The sequence below is a fragment of the Ascaphus truei genome, chromosome 4, assembly GCF_040206685.1.
Source record: "Ascaphus truei isolate aAscTru1 chromosome 4, aAscTru1.hap1, whole genome shotgun sequence".
Classification (NCBI taxonomy): Eukaryota; Metazoa; Chordata; class Amphibia; order Anura; family Ascaphidae; genus Ascaphus; species Ascaphus truei.
The window spans coordinates 218,408,331-218,425,355 of NC_134486.1; the positions used below are offsets into that span (position 1 = coordinate 218,408,331).

The window sequence follows — 17,025 nt, forward strand, 5'->3', positions numbered from 1 at the left end:
GGTCACGTGCACGGTTCAGTCAATGAGGGCGATCCGCTCACGTGACATCACCAGCACGCTCCCCTAAGCGCACAACTAGCTGGCCAGGAATCGCCAATCAACGTCAGACGCTCGAGCGCCAGTGCGCTCGCTTGTACTCTGTGAGAGTGCACATGCTAGTGCTCATGTTGCCCTGGCCAACTAGTTGAGTGTATGCCCGTGACGTCACATGAGCGGTTTGCCCTCATTGGCTGAACCGCGCCCCTTGACCAGAGCAAGCACGACAAATAGAAAAATATTTGTCTGTGCAAGCATTGGCCTCCCCATGTTCATGTGCAGCATGGGCCCTACATTTTACTTTAATTGTTTTGATCACGCTCTCTGGCTTTCACCCTGGACAAGGCTTTACCAGTGACTGATTCACAAGACTATTACTAAAGCACGAGGACACAAGCACCCCGCGTACAGCAAGGAGAGGCGGAAACCTGAGCCGGCCCACGTGCGTATGCGTTCCCGCGCTTCCATGCAACCCGGGGAGAGCGCGAAGTTACAGCGGAGGTGAGCACGTGCGGGACACGCCCCTGTCTTGCTGATAAAAAGTGTCAGCGCGCGGGACACAGACTGCAGTGAGCGAGACGGCCGCGGGGAGAAGGCGAGAAGGCGAGAAGGCGAGAAGGCGAGAAGGCGAGAAGGCGAGATCCCTGATTGGAGGACCCGGGTGTTAGGTTCGGAGCCGGCCGGGTAAGTGACACCCTGCAGGATAACCGCAGCATTTTTTTTTTAATCACCGGAGCATTTTTTGCTGCAGATTTTCGGCCGGGAGACTGATACAATAGCTGCACGCACCAAAACATGGTGTAACGCCACCTTCTCATAGCCTGGGAAGATTTCAACTCCATTCATTTGAATTGAAATACAGTCTTCCCTGCAATGAAAATACCCTCCCCCCTTAGATACCAGAGCCTGCTATGTATGTTTGTGGGGACATAACGGGTCCTAATGCAATAAATAAATTAAAGCTCGGGGGGAAGGTGCATATTGTTACATGTGTGCGGGAGGAGACCTGATTACACACCTGTGCTAATCTCTGTCCCCCTCTTTCTGATGTCTTTGGGCCGATGTATGAAATGGAAAAATTCTGTTTTAAGTTACATTTTGCTTCATGAGGATCCAGGGATGATTCACTTCTGGTCGAGCGGCAGCACTTTAAAAGGGCCAGTATATATGATTTAATTTTATGTTTTATTATTGTGCATTTTTTTCCGACCTGATTACTATTGTGTTGTATTAGTCTGTGCAATTTTTTTGCAATAGCAACACCTATACATTTATTTAGAGAGCGCCCTAGTTACTGTGTTTTAAGTAAAATTGCAGCCAGCAAAATGCTTTTATCATCACAATCAATTTCTGTGTCCTGAACTGAAGTAACGTTTATTTCTGTAGGAGCAAGTTTCTTACAAAAAGGTGTAGTATAAATAACTGCTTATAGTGATTTGTACCCCAGTGACGTTTCATGAATGACATTAAAATGCTATTTCTTGCTATGGAAGTCCCACATTTAATTTGTGTGGCTGCCAAGGTGAAAGAAAGGACTCTGCTGATTAACATCAGGACAACAAAAGGTGAAATTATTCTGAATTTTAAGTGAAAATCCTTATGGAATTTGAAGATAATAAAATGACTCCTGGACAATTCTCACATTACGATGTTGGTTCTGTATTTATTACATTGTAATGATTTTTATTTTAGTAAATATTTGCTCCTGTGCTATTAAAGGAACAATCCAATCTGCCCCCCCCTCCCCCCCCATTTTTTTAATACAGGATTGAAGCATAGGGTCTCTGAAGCAGCACCCCATTAATTTAAGCTCTGGCACCTCCTTTTTCCAGACATACCTGCCTCCAAAGGGGATGCCACCGGTATCTCCTGCAGTTTAAAGCTCCCTTGTCACATGAGCCGCACATGGCTTTGTATTGCCCGGCAGGACAAGGGAGCTTTGAAAATCGGCCATAATGTGAACCCTGGAATGGCTGCGAGTATTTCCTGAAGCAGGACGGCCCGGAGCTGAAATTAATGAGGTTCAGCTCCTGAGACCCCCTGATTCACTACCGTATAGAAAAATAAAATGTCAAAAAACACAGTAAAACATTTAAAATAAATGTTAAACCGTAAACCCATTGACACTGAATACCTAGGCCCTCTCAAAGTGGGCTTAGATTGCAACATTAGCAATCAATGATACATTAGCGGTTAGCAATGAAGTGATCAGTCCCTCCTGCTACCTTCCGCCCCCCTCACCACCTATGTGGGGCAATAACTCCCATCATCCACTCACAACAACAGTTACGCTACACGCAGTAATGGCAATTTTACTGTAATGTATATTTTGGAATTTCCAAATGCTATCCGCTATATTTATAATATCTGTCAAGGAAATGTATGATGGGAGTTCTCTCTTATCGAGACTTCATAAGGCCACATATTGTCTCAATGTACAGGGAAGATTTATACAAAACCACCCAGTATATTAGCATCACAAGGAGGCAACAAACGTACCAATATGTACTTCGGCCGGTCAGCAAGACCCCCCCCCCCCCCCCAAATCAATGGGCACTACTACAGTATACCTTGGTGCTCTGTTTGGACATGCTATGGATGGCTGATGAGTAACGGACATTAATGTGCGAGTTTTCTCCTATTTAACAGGATCACAAAAAAGATAAGATTCTGTATACACATTTCTACAAGTTTGCCAGATATATTTCACTTAGAGGCAATCCAAGCCATCTCTTCCTTCATTTTTTAATACAGTATTTTTTTCATTTTTTAATACAGTATTTAAGAAGGGGGAATCCGGAGCTGAACATAGATGTACAGGAACGAAGCATGCACACAGACTTAAGCAGAATAGTTTTAATGTGCCATAAGATCCAACGTTGCCTTTGTGAAGGTGAGGGCTACAATTAATCACATATAAAACACATTTATACCCCTGGTACTCACCCCACCTCGCTCTGAGAGCCCGTCTCTGTCGACGCTGATGTGCCCTGATGACGTAGGCGCGTCGATATTGACGGCGCTGGCTCCAGGCAGCCATGGAAACACTGCAGACAGAGCAGGGAAGGAAGAGTTTCTGTGAAGTACCCCCACAGTGTGAAAACATGGCTAAAAAAAGTGGAATATCCAAAACACAAAAATGTGTTATAAGCCTGTACAGTGCACACAAGATCTATAATACCCTAATGAATAAAGCAAATTGTATACTGAGAACTGGGGTTTGTTTTTAAACATCAAAATGTCACACAAAGGGCATAAAGAACATGATCATACCAATCTTCTTATACTATATTAGTGAAAGCACTGTATGCCTGCCTGCCTGTCTGGATGTCCGGTGTCCCTAGGGGAAATCTCATTGGTCCCTTGGGCCGCCCGCCCCCGCACACCTCTCATTGGCCTGAGGCGGAGTGACGGGCCAAACACACACACACACACACACACTCCACCCTCCTCAACGCACACACACACCCACCCTCCACCCTCCTCAACACACACACACTCCACCCTCCTCAACACACACACACTCCACCCTCCTCAACACACAAACACACACACTCCACCCTCCTCAACACACACACACTCCACCCTCCTTAACGGCTGCCCGGCCTTGACCCCCCCCGTCCTTCCCGGCGGCTGGCCCGCAACAACGGAACCACCTCCTATCACCACTCCGCGGGACCTCAACATCACCCTCTCTCCCGGTGCTCACCCTCTCCCCCGGTGCTCACCCTCCCGGTGCTCCCTCTCTACCCCGGTGCTCCCTCTCTACCCCGGTGCTCCCTCTACCCCGGTGCTCCCTCCCACAGACCGCTCCCCCCCCCAGAGCACGCTCTCGCCGCTCTCACCTTCAGGCCTAGAGGCCGCGCCCCCAGCTCTCCATCTCCGGGAGCGCTGCTCCGGCTCTCTCAGTCAGGAGCTGTACGGGCCGGCTGCCCACACCACCTCCTGACCTGAGCGTCTCAGCTCCGCCTCGCCGGGGGGAACGGAGACCGCCGAGGAACCCGAGGAGGAGCGCGGCCCGGTGCGAGGTAAGTAACCGCAGGGGAAGGGATCTTTCACCCCCGCCCCCGGCCCTTCACCCTCCCCGGCCCGGCGCTTCACCCCCCCCCCCCCCGGCCTGGCCCTTCATCCCCCCACCCCCCCCCGGCCTGGCCCTTCACCCGGCCGCGCCCCCAGCTCTCCATCCCCGGGAGCGCTGCTCCGGCTCTCTGTCGGGAGCTGTACGGGCCGGCTGCCCACACCACCTCCTGACCTGAGCGTCTCAGCTCCGCCTCGCCGGGGGGAACGGAGACCGCCGAGGAACCCGAGGAGGAGCGCAGCCTGGTGCGAGGTAAGTAACCGCAGGGGAAGGGATCTTTCACCCCCGCCCCTTCACTCCCCCCCCCCCCCCGGCCCGGCGCTTCACCCGGCCCGGCGCTTCACCCCCCCCGGCCTGGCCCTTCATCCCCCCCCCCCCCGCCTGGCCCTTCACCCGGACCGGCCCTTCACCCCCCCCCCCCGGGCCCTGCCCTTCACCCCCCCCCCCCCCGGGCCCTGCCCTTCACCCCCCCCCCTGGCCATGCCCTTCACACCCCCCCCCCCCCGGCCATGCCCTTCACACCCCCCCCCAGCCATGCCCTTCACACCCCCCCCGGCCCTGCCCTTCACCCCCCCCCCCCGGCCATGCCCTTCACCCCCCCCCCCCCCGGCCCTGCCCTTCACCCCCTCCGGCCCCCTCGGCACCGCCTCACCTCTCCCACCCCCCCTCACAGCAAAGCCCAGCCTACACGGCGCCACCTGCAACGCTCCTCGGCACCGCCTCACCTCGAGGCGGAGGCCAGCGGGGGGGGCTCCCGCCAGCCTTGCAGGAGGGACCCCACACATGCCCCGTGCTGCTCTCCCCCCCTCCACATGCCCCGTGCTGCTCTCCCCCCCTCCACATGCCCCGTGCTGCTCTCCCCCCCTCCACATGCCCCGTGCTGCTCTCCCCCCTCCACATTCCCCGTGCTGCTCTCCCTGCAGCTTCCCCCCCCCCCTCCACATGCTCTCTGTCCGGCTCCCGTCCGATCCCTGCCCCTCCGTACCAGATGACTGCAGGGTCCGTCTCCCGGCCTGCACGAGGAAGATGCTGCCGACTGTAAGGTAATCAGCTCCCCCCCCACACATTCCTTCATCTCCAGCCTGATCCCTCCGTACACACACACACACACACACACTATATATATCTCTATACATAAGACACACACACATGTAGGCACACACACACGTACACAGACACACACACGTAGACACATACATACACACACACACACACACATAGACACAGACACCTATGCAGACACACGTATACACACAGCAGACACACGTATACACACAGCAGACACACGTATACACACAGACACATGTATACACACACACACACACACGTGTATACACACACACACGTATACACACACACGTAGGCACACGTATACACACACACACACGTATACACACACACACACACGTAGGCACACGTATACACACACACGTAGACACACGTATACACATACACGCAGGCACACGTATACACGTAGACAGGCACACACACGTACACACGCACATGTATACACACACATGTATACACACACACACATGTATACACACACACATGTATACACACACACATACACACGCACACACATGTATACACACGCACACACATGTATACACACACACACATGTATACACACACACACATGTATACACACACACACATGTATACACACACACACATGTATACACACACACACATGTATACACACACAAATGTAGACATACACACACACACACACTTATACACACACACACACACATACAATTTATACACACAAACATGTATACACACACACAAACATGTATACACACACGTGTGTGTGTGTATATACACACACACACACACACTATCCCCAGCACCACCACATTAGCACACCGGTATCCCATGCCCCCCCAGCACACTGGCATTCTCGGCTCCTCACCATTCCCAGCCCCCATCAACACCATCAGCACCCACACATTGGCACCTTCGCACCTCCCCCATCCGCACCCCCACATCCGCAACAAACCCTCCCAAATCAGCACACCGATACAATCACCATCAGTACAGCCACAGCAGCAGTACCACCGCACACCGCCATGGGCCGCGTGGACCACTCCCCACCCAAATGCCACCCCCACACCACAAACATCCCGGGCAACGCCGGGGCTCTCAGCTAGTTGTACATATACGAAACCTAGAGCCTCTGAGATGGTGCAACCTACTCCGTAACCTCTTTACAGACAATTCGGCATCCATCATTGGTACATAAAAAATTTAAGTTCAAATCCACATTCATCCCACCCTACAAAAATCAATCTGTTGGCATTTACATACGATTTGGTTAAGGCAGATATCTAGACACGCCAATAAAAGACATAGAATTTCATACAGTATGTCCATAGAAGAGAAGAAATCACTTGACACATTAGCTATTAATAATGATATCATCATTAAACGTGCTGACAAAGGGGAAGCCCTAGTCATACAAGATTATGTTAATTATAAAGCAGAAGCCATAAAACAGCTTAGACGCTGACTGCTATATGAAATTGGATAGGGACCCTTCTTTGGACAATGCGTGAGAAATTAAAAACATTATGCTGGGAATAAATAATCGGTGGATAACGAGGCTGAATCAGTTTCTTACCATTGAATAATCCAAATGTCCGGTGTTTTATACCCTTCCCAAAATTCATTAAAGCCTTAGCCTTCCACAAGGCCGGCCCATTAGAGCAGCCATTAATTCTCTACATCAACCACTTGCTATTTATGTGGATGCTTTTCTTCAACCCATAGTCCAGACATCTACATCATATGTAAAAGACACTTCAGATTTTTTTGACTAAATTTAGGAGTATTCCCCGAAATGGAATTAATCATATACTTGCTAGTTTAGAAGTGTCCAGTCTGTATACCATTATGCCTCATGAGGAAGGTCTTGACATGGTCAGGACAGCACTTACTGACCATTACGAAGATACTGTACCCATTGAATATATTATGTTTATCCTACATTTTATTCTTTATAATAATTACTTTAGATTTCAAAAGGATCATTACCTGCAAATCAAGAGAACAGCGATGGGCAGGAATATGGCACCTGCCTATGCTAATTTATTCATGACTCATTTGAACATGTTCTATGTTACTATCGGTATATACATGATCTTTTTCTGATATGGACGGGTACTGAGGGTTAATTAGTCCTATTTGATTATTTAAACAATCATCCCTCATCAGTATGTCTCACTAACGTATGGAGTTCAAGACCGCTTTCATTCCTTGATTTATTGATAACACGGGAATGGTGAGTTGCATACAAATGTGTTTAGAAAAGTTACAGACAGGAATACCATTCTCAGGGCAGACAGCCATCACCCCCCCATCCCATCCCTTATTAGGGCTTTGCCATTTTCCCCAAAAGGTTAGGGTATCGAGTATAACCCGTAGACAGGACAATTTGGTCCCGGCCATTATAGATTTACGTACTAGATTTTTGGCACGTGGGTATCCTGAGGTTTTACTGAAATCCCATGCCATATAAATGAGCCATAATAAGGTAAAGAAAAGCGAAGAGAGTCATATTTACTACAACATACAATCAAGCCAGTGGTTTTGTTAAAGCAACAATTAACAAAAACTGGCATTTACCCCAGAATAACGATATACTATCAAAGGCATGCAGTGCACCACCCATTGTAGCGTTTCAGAGAGGTAAAAATCTGTCTGACAAACTTCTTCACACTGATAACAAACAGAATTATAATGTTCCACACTTTCTGGATATGGGAAGACCAGGTCATTTTTGTTGTTTTAATTGTTCGGTGTGTAATAGTCTCACTATAGGCGATACGTTCTCCCACACACAATGGTAAGAATATCAAAATCTTGAGCCGCATTACCTGTATACATGTTGTATATACTATTAAATGCCCATGTGGTCTACTATATGTAGGAAAGACTACAAGAATGTTTAATGTGTGTTTTATTGAGCATATAAGTGTCATAAGACAGGGCACAGAACCTACAGTATTAGTACAACACTGTGGAGCATAGGCATACCGTTACTTCCTTGAGAATTATGGGGATCGAATCTGTTACGCCCAGGCGCGGATTACCTGATTAGAGACACACATTTCTCTTAAGAAGGGAAGCATGTTGGAACCACTCATTAAACACAAGTAATGGTGGAGGTTTAAATGAGCAACAGAACTTCAAATGCTTTCTTGACAGGAGAACTTTTTCTCCCTATAGGGTTGCCCATCTCTGTGGATCGCACCTGGACTACTTTCTCCATATATTTAAACCGTTTTGTATATGAGTATATGTACAATTCGTATGATCATGTTCTTTATGCCCTTTGTGTGACATTTTGATGTTTAAAAACAAACCTCAGTTCTCAGTATACAATTTGCTTTATTCGTTAGGGTATTATAGATCTTGTGTGCACTGTACAGGCTTATAACACATTTGGGTGTAGTTTTGTATATTCCACTTTATTTAGAAATAATGTTTTCACACTGGGGTGCTTCAGAGAAACTCTTCCTTCCCCGCTCTGTAGGGTTGCCATGGTGACAGGTACACAGACTGTGTGGCGTACTATGTTTCAATGGCTGCCTGGAGCCAGTGAAGTTCGACGTCAGCACGATGCTCAGCGCCGACGAACCTACGTCATCAGGGTGCGTCAGCGTCGACGTAGGTGGGCGGAGCGACTACCAGGTGTATAAATGTGTTTTATGTGTGACTAGCTGAGAGACCCGGTGTTGCCCGGAATGTAATGTGCCCGCTCCTCTCTCCTCCCCCCTCTCTCTGTTTGTCCCCCATTCACATCAATTCAGTCCCCCCCCCTCCTTTACAGCTTCATGCAGCGTGTGTGCGTCAGTCACTGTGTGCGCGCGCGTGTGTCAGTGAGTCTGAGGCAGAAACACAAACACACACAGACTGACTGAGGCACAGCACTCGCATTCAAAAAATACAATTTAATTAAGTAACACAGGCATCGGGGTAATCACAGAAAAAAGAAGCAATGTTTCGGACCTTACAGGGAGCTTGAGAAAGGACCGTAAGGTCCAAAACGTTGCTTCTTTTTTCTGTGATTACCCCCTGATACCTGTGTTACTTCATTAAATTGTATTTTTTGAATTTGTGAGTGCTCCAAATTCTTTGATACTGGGTATTTATATATATTTATATATATATATACAGTGGTCGACAAATCACCAAAAAATCTTCTCGCCAGCTAGTACCGCCCCCAACCCGCCCATGTCCCTTCCTCAGGCCTGCTTTAAAAAAAATCAAATAAAATAAATTGAATAAATTCCTAGTAAGAACAACATTCGTTTTTGACAAGTTTATTTATTGTATTACATTATACTACAATTAGTCCTTGTGGAAGAAAAACCTGTGGCGCTGAGGCAAGGATAAGATTGTTGATAAAGTTCTTCTCTTAGGTGATTACCTCAAGAAAGGAAGACAAAAAATGCAGAAAACACTGCAATGGTGCATTACCCAGGGACAACAATGGATTATATAAAAAGAGCAATTTAATATAAAACAATTAATCCAAACATAGTAAAATAACAATATAATGCAATAAAACGTTCATGTGCTTCTGCACTTGGAAGATGAATCTTGAAACTTGCTCCGCCTTAATAAAAATTGGAATCCTACTCACCAAAAGTGACTAGGACATGCGCATTTGTTTTAGGGTCTTTTCGCCAGGTAAACCGCTCGCCGTGGGTTGAAAATAAGCCAGTCACTGGAGGAGGATCACCTTCTATGCTCGGAGTTTGCTTACTGCCAGAGTCTGGTCGATCGGCTCCTCTGCTGACGTCACTACCTAGATTTCACTGCTACGGTGTCCCTGCGATGGCAAAAAACCTCCAACGCGTTTCGAAACTCCTAATAGTGGGTTTCTTCGTCAGGGAGAGAAAGAGAGAGTTGGGGAGAAAGAGAGAGTGGGGGGGATAGAGAGGGGGGGATAGAGAGTGCGGGGGAGAGAGAAAGAGTGGGGGAGAGAAAGAGAGAGTGGAGGGGAGAGGGGGTGGAGAGGGGGGGGGGGGGGAGAGAGGGGGGGGAGAGGGTGACTGACTGGGTAGGTGACTGGGTGGGTGGGTAGGTGACTGACTGGGTGGGTAGGTGACTGACTGGGTGGGTGGGTAGGTGACTGACTGGGTGGTGGGTAGGTGACTGACTGACTAGGTGGGTAGGTGACTGACTGGGTGGGTGGGTAGGTGACTGACTGGGTGGGTAGGTGACTGGGTGGGTGGGTAGGTGACTGACTGGGTGCGTGGGTAGGTGACTGATTGGGTGGGTAGGTGACTGACTGGGTGGTGGGTAGGTGACTGACTGACTAGGTGGGTAGGTGACTGACTGGGTGGGTGGGTAGGTGACTGACTGGGTGGGTAGGTGACTGACTGGGTGGGTAGGTGACTGACTACTTGTGATGTCTCTCTCCCCCTACACACACACACTCTCTCTTCTCTCTCTCCCTACACACACACACACATACTCTCTCCTCCGCCTCCCCCCCCCTCCTACACACCGTGGGACCGCTGTGGTCTCCGGTATCTCTGTGACAGCCGAGGAAGTGGCAGGCCGGGTGTCGCCTCGGCCTCGGGGTCTGTCGCTGCGGGTCACCGGGTGTCAGTGAGGGGTCCGGACACAGGGGAGAGAGGAGTGGGGGGGCTAGTGATGCGGCGGGTCACCGGGTGTCAGTGAGGGGGTCAGACACGGCGGGACATGGGGACAGCGGCAGCCTCAGCTCAGTGGCTGTCGGTGAAGGTGGAGACCATATTCTTACACACCGACCTGGCGGAGCTGTCACGCGGGGTCACGGAGGCCGGGGACACGGAGTTGGAGGTGAGATCAGGAGTGAGTGGAGAGATTTGGGGTGTCGGGGGGGAGATTGGGGTGGGGGGGTTTACGGAGGCCGGGAGAGATTGGGGTGAGGGGGGGTCACTGAGGCCGGGAGAGATTGGGGTGGGAGGGGGTGGCGGATGGCCCGATGGGAGGAGAGGCGACAGATGGCCCTGCAGGGGCCTGTGGCAAGACAGAGGCGCGGAAGGGGCTGGCTGCCGGAAGGGGGAGGAGGGAAAGTATTGCAGAGAGGCGGGGGAGGAGCAAAGGCACTGCTCAGAGAGCCGGAGGCGGGGTAATCTCCCCCAACAACATGAACCCGCCTCCGGCTTTGTTTTTTTCCCTTTTTCTCGCGCGAGCGGGGGAAATTAAAAAAAAAACACGTGTGCTGCTTGGGCCAATATTTACTCGCCCGGAGGTTAAATCCACTCGCCCCGGGCGTGTAAATGTATATGATTATCGAACTATATATATATATGGGAAGGGTGAAAGCCACAATTAATGAAAAATGGAGATTCTTGAGTGGAGTCATTGCGAAGAGAGTTAAGAGCAAACTCGGCCCAAGGAAGCAGATCCACCCAATCCTCCTGCGTATCGGTTATAAAACATCGAAGATACTGTTCCAAATTTTGGTTGGCCCTTTCCGTCTGCCCATTGGTCTGTGGGTGGTATCCTGAAGAAAATTGAAGTGAAATCCCCAATTTCCGGGAAAAGGCACGCCAAAATCTTGATATAAATTGAGATCCACGATCCGAAACAATGGTTGCTGGCACCCCGTGAAGACGAAAAATCTCCTGAATGAAGACATCCGCAAGCCTGGAAGAATTCGGAAGATCCCTCAAAGGAACCAGGTGCGTTTGTTTGGAAAAACAATCAATGACCACCAAAATCGTATTCCTCCCCTTGGACTCTGGAAGCTCCACAATGAAGTCCATAGAAATATGGTTCCAGGGACGATCTGGAATGGGTAGAGGAAGAAGAAGACCTGCTGGTTTGACCCGAGGTACCTTGTTGCGGGCGCAAGTGCCACACGCTTTGACAAACTCCTCTACATCCTTAGCCCTCTCTGGCCACCAGAAGGTGCGTTGAAGCAGGTCGTTGGTCTTCCGTATCCCCGGATGTCCTGCAGATTTAGAAGAATGGCACCTTTTTGCGGTGTTGGAATGCCGTGTAGAGTCTTCCCTCCGGAACTTTGAGCCCTATAGGAGTCTGGGATTGTTCGGATTGAATCTTGCCCATAATATCAAAGGAGTTGGCGGACAAGATACATCTAGAAGGAATGATTGTCTCTAGCTGCTCTTCAGATTTGTCCTCTGCAAGGAACTGTCGAGAGAGAGCATCCGCTTTAAGATTCTTGGAACCAGGAATGAAGGAGATAAGAAAATTTAAATCGTGAAAAAAATAATGCCCAGCGGGCTTGCCGAGAGTTCAAACGACGTGCCCCTTCTAGATAGTCTGAAAGAATGGTTATGGGTGTCTCTGTACCTTCTAAGAAATGTCTCCACTCCTCTAATGCCAATTTGATCGCCAAAAGCTCCCGGTTCCCGACATCGTAGTTCCGTTCTGCAGATGAATTTTTTTTCGAAAAGAAGGCACATGGGTGCAGTCTGGCTAAGGGAGATGTCCTCTGGGACAAAACAGCCCCAGCCCGATGTCAGAAGCATCTACCTCCAAGGTAAATGGAAGTTTAGGATCCGGGTGTGTGAGGATGGGCGCAGAGACAAAAGCCCTTTTCAGCAGATCAAATGCCTGTATTGCGGTTTCAGACCATGATGATGGATCTGCACCTTTCTTAGTGAGAGCAGTTATGGGAGATACTGTAGAGGAAAAATTGCGGATGAAACGTCGATAATAGTTTGCAAAACCCAGGAAGCGTTGCACGGCTTTGAGAGTGGTCGGGCGAGGCCAGTCCAAAATCGCCTTAAGTTTCTCTGGATCCATATTGAAACCAGAATCAGAAATAACGTAACCCAAAAACGCCACTGATTTGAGATGGAACTGACATTTCTCCAATTTCGCAAAGAGATGGTTCTCCCGAAGGCGTAACAACACCTGTTGAACGTGTTTGATGTGTTCTTGAGTGGATTGGGAAAAAATAAGGATGTCATCTAGGTAAACAATAAGAAATTTGTTAAGAATGTCCCGAAAAATCTCGTTGACAAAATCCTGGAAAACTGCTGGTGCGTTGCACAGGCCGAACGGCATCACCAGGTATTCGTAGTGGCCGTCATGGGTGTTAAAAGCAGTCTTCCACTCGTCTCCCTCTTGTATCCTTACTAAATTGTAGGCACCTCTCAGATCCAATTTAGAAAAGATAGTAGCTCCCTGGAGACGGTCAAATAATTCCGGAATCAAGGGCAGAGGGTAGCGATTCTTGCGCGTGATGTTATTCAAACCCCGGTAGTCAATACATGGACGGAGAGAACCGTCCTTCTTTTTGACGAAGAAGAAGCCTGCACCAACTGGAGAGGAAGATTTTCTGATGAAACCCCTTTCTAAATTCTCAGCGATGTAGGTGCTCATGGCTTTCGTCTCTGGGAGAGAGAGCGGATAGGATTGTCCTCTAGGAAGAGGTGCTCCAGGAAGTAGATCAATGGGACAATCGAAAGAACGGTGCGGAGGTAGTATCTCGGAACGTGCCTTGTCGAACACATCACGGAATTCCCAGTACACAGAAGGTAGAGAGTCGATCTTCTCTGGCAGGGTAGACAACCCACCAATCCTCTGGGAAATCCTGATACAGGTTTTGGCACACGAGGTGGCCCACTGAATGGGTTCCCGATCCGTCCAGTCGATGCGAGGATTATGGAGCTGAAGCCAAGGAAGACCCACAATTAGCTCAGCAGAGGGAGAGTGGATCACATCGAGAGTAAGGAACTCCGTATGGAGATCGATGAACTGCAGTAGGAGAGGCACCGTCTGTAGCGTGATAAATGCCGGTTGTAGAGGTCGACCGTCAATGGCCTCCAGACCTACTGGCGTCTTCTTGGTGATAAGTGAAATATTGTTTCCCCTAGCGAAAGTCTCATCGATGAAGTTACCAGCGGACCCGGAATCAATGAACACTCGCGCTTGAGCGTGAAACCCCTCTCCAGACAGTGTTATAGGCAACATTATCCTGGTGGGGAGTATGTCCCTGACAATAGGAGAAAGGGTAAGAATTCCCAACGAAACTCTCCGGGATTTCATTGGGAGTTGGCGTTTCCTGGCTTGTGAGGACACTGGGGTAACGTGTGACTGGAGTTGCCACAGTACATGCAGAGGCCGGCATTGCGCCGACGTTGTTTCTCGGCAGGAGACAGCTTGTTGCCCCCCAACTGCATTGGTTCCGGAATGTTCTCAGGAGGAGGTAACGGAGGAATGAAGGAAGGAGCAAGGTTTCTTGACACCCGTTGTCGGTAACGAGAACGTTCGTATCTCCGTTCCTGTAGACGCTGATCTACTCGAACCGCCAGGGCGATTAACTCCTCTAAATCAGTAGGACGGTCCCGCGCAGCGAGCTCATTCTTCAGGGACTCCGACAGAGCCTGCCAAAACGCAGAAGATAGTGCTTCATTATTCCAACCCGTCTCACCAGCAAGAGTGCGGAACTCCACGGCATACCCGGCGACGGTACGATCTCCCTGGGTTATGTGATGAAGAGCCGAAGCTGCCGTTAATTTCCGTGCCATCGAAAACTCTTCGGAACTCCTCGACGAAGAGATCGATGTCCTGTGTGAGAGGCCCTTGTTGTTCCCAGATGGGAGAAGCCCATGCCAGTGCCTGATCGGTGAGAAGAGACAGGATATAGCCGACCCTGGAGATAGAAGAGACAAAACGAGAGGGAGAGAGACAAAATTGGATGAGGCATTGGTTAAGGAAGCCCCTACATCCTTGAGGATCCCCAGCATAGTGTTTGGGAGGAGGAATACGAGGTTCCAGGGCAAACGGAGGAGTAGGAAAGGTAGTTGCAGGGGAAGCTCCGGGTGAAAGTTGCCGAGTGAGAGCTCGAACTTGAACCGTAAGGGAGTTAACACTTTGCTGCAACGTATCCGTCCGTCTATCCACTTGTCCCAGATAAGTCTCTAGCCTGGTAAAAGGTGCAGTATGGGCATTAATAGTGCGCTCCACCTCAGCAGTGTCCATCTTTGTGGGGCTGAGCATAATGTCAGGATGTGCTCACCACAAACGAGACGGGACCGCGGTGCTGAGGTGGGAAATGTTATTACGCCACCCACAGCCACAAGGACACGTCTTGATTGAAGACTGGTCTGGGTTTCCGGGATCGGGGTAGGAGAGGTACGGATGGTAGAGGGTGCGGTAGCCAAGTCCAGGGTTAGAGAGAGAGACGTTGTCTTTTACCGTAAGCCAGAATCAGGATGCCAGAGATGAGGAGAGTCGTGATGCCGTATGCCGAGTTCGGGATGCCAGAGGTGCAGGAAGACGTAGCAGAAGCCAGTCCGGTACACGAGGACATCTGTGAAACAGAACTAGGGAGGCAGAGAGTGATGAGAACAACTGGTTCTATGCTCAGCCGACGAGTTAATGAAACTGGAGGGTATATGTAGGTACGAGGAACCAATGGCCGAGTAGCAAGGTGGGGGTGTGTGAATGGGCCAGGCTGAGACAGGGATAGGTCTAAATGAGTTCCTGGAGGAGGAGCTATAAATCCTAGAAGAATTGGTGAGTTGTATTGTGGCATTGGAAAAGGGTACTGTGTCTTTAAAAGGTTGGTGCGCCCCTGTGGCCGCGCCTCCGTGTGGCAGCGCCTGTGGATGCGTGCGCGGTCCCACGCCCTGAACCGAGGGCAGAAGAGGAGACCTGACGCGCGCGCGCATGAGAGGACCGGAGCTCGGCGCCATGAAGGAGACATCCATGCGAGCCGCGGGAGCCCCAGACAGAGCCGCGGATGAGTGAGGAGCACGCCGTGGGCGGCGTGACTCCTGCCTCCTTACAGATCTCCCCTAAGCCTGAACTAAGACATACACCTGAGCTCACCCATGCCTCCTTGCCATCTCTTCCCCTGTAAATTGTGTTAACCTTCTGATTTAATACTGACTAACCTTAAAACTCACCCCACAAGTTAAGCATCCCAACATCCTGCACTCATGGTTACTGTCCCACACACAGTCACTCCTACTGTACCACCCATTGTGGCCGAGCGCTGCCATATACAGTACTTATTCCCTCACCTGCTGTCTCTGTAACTTTCCCCTCAAACCTCTTAGATTGTAAGCTCTTAGGGGCAGGGATTTCCTTTCCTATTGCCTGATTTTGCTGCGCTTAATGTATTTTAATTCCCTGTACTGTATTCTTTGTGAAGCGCTGAGTACACTTTTGGCGCTATATAAATAAAGCCATACAATACAAGGTCTGCTTTAGGTGTCTTGCATTTGGGACAGAACGTAGTGTCCTCTGTCCTTATCTTTATCTGTCTTACGTATGCTATGTAGGCCCTATGTGTTATTTTGTATTGCATTCCCCTCCATGTCTCTGATGGTATAATCTTGTGTACCCTTCTTATGCCCTTTATTAGTTGGTCCATGCTTTGTATTTCTGGGAAGTATATCCTGGTCTCTTATGATATTGCATAATTCTGACAGTTTGCTTTTTTCCTGCTCTTTCAAGTTGAAGTACAGTATTCATCTATTTTGTTCTTTTTTTAGTACTGTTGTCTTGTGGTTTTTCAATTTTTTGCAAAAGCGAATTAGCTGTGTGTGTGTGTGTGTGAAAAGGCGTGCATTACATTTTGGGGAATGTCCCATTTTTGTGCAAACTTTTGGAATGTCATGTATCCCTGTTTTTCTGTGTTGATCATATGTTCTAGGCACTTGATTCCTTTTTTTTTTTTCAGACTTGAAATGATGGTTGGGTATATCCTGGTATAACTTTGGGATTGTCTTGAATTTGTATATATCTTGAGATTGTGTAGGAAACGTCAATTTTTTTCCTAACCGTTTTCCACGTTGTTATGGTGTCTGATTAGAATATTGTTTCTTTGGGTTACTGGGATGTCTCTCCATTTTGTGTGTATTAGCTCTCTCAGGGAGGTTTCTGGTGAGAACTCTTTTTCTAGTTCTGGGGAGGAGTAATGG

The 17,025-nt window shown here is 49.2% G+C and overlaps 1 protein-coding gene across 1 annotated transcript in view; it reads left to right on the forward strand.

Annotated features, from left to right (window-relative positions):
• Positions 1 to 619: 619 nt before the first annotated feature.
• LOC142492354 (uncharacterized) overlaps positions 620 to 17,025 on the forward strand; it is a 39,776-nt gene continuing 23,370 nt past the window's right edge. Inside the window, exon 1 of the mRNA XM_075595001.1 lies at positions 620 to 720. The gene's annotated coding sequence lies outside the window, so the exon portion shown is untranslated. The remainder of the gene's footprint in view (positions 721 to 17,025) is intronic.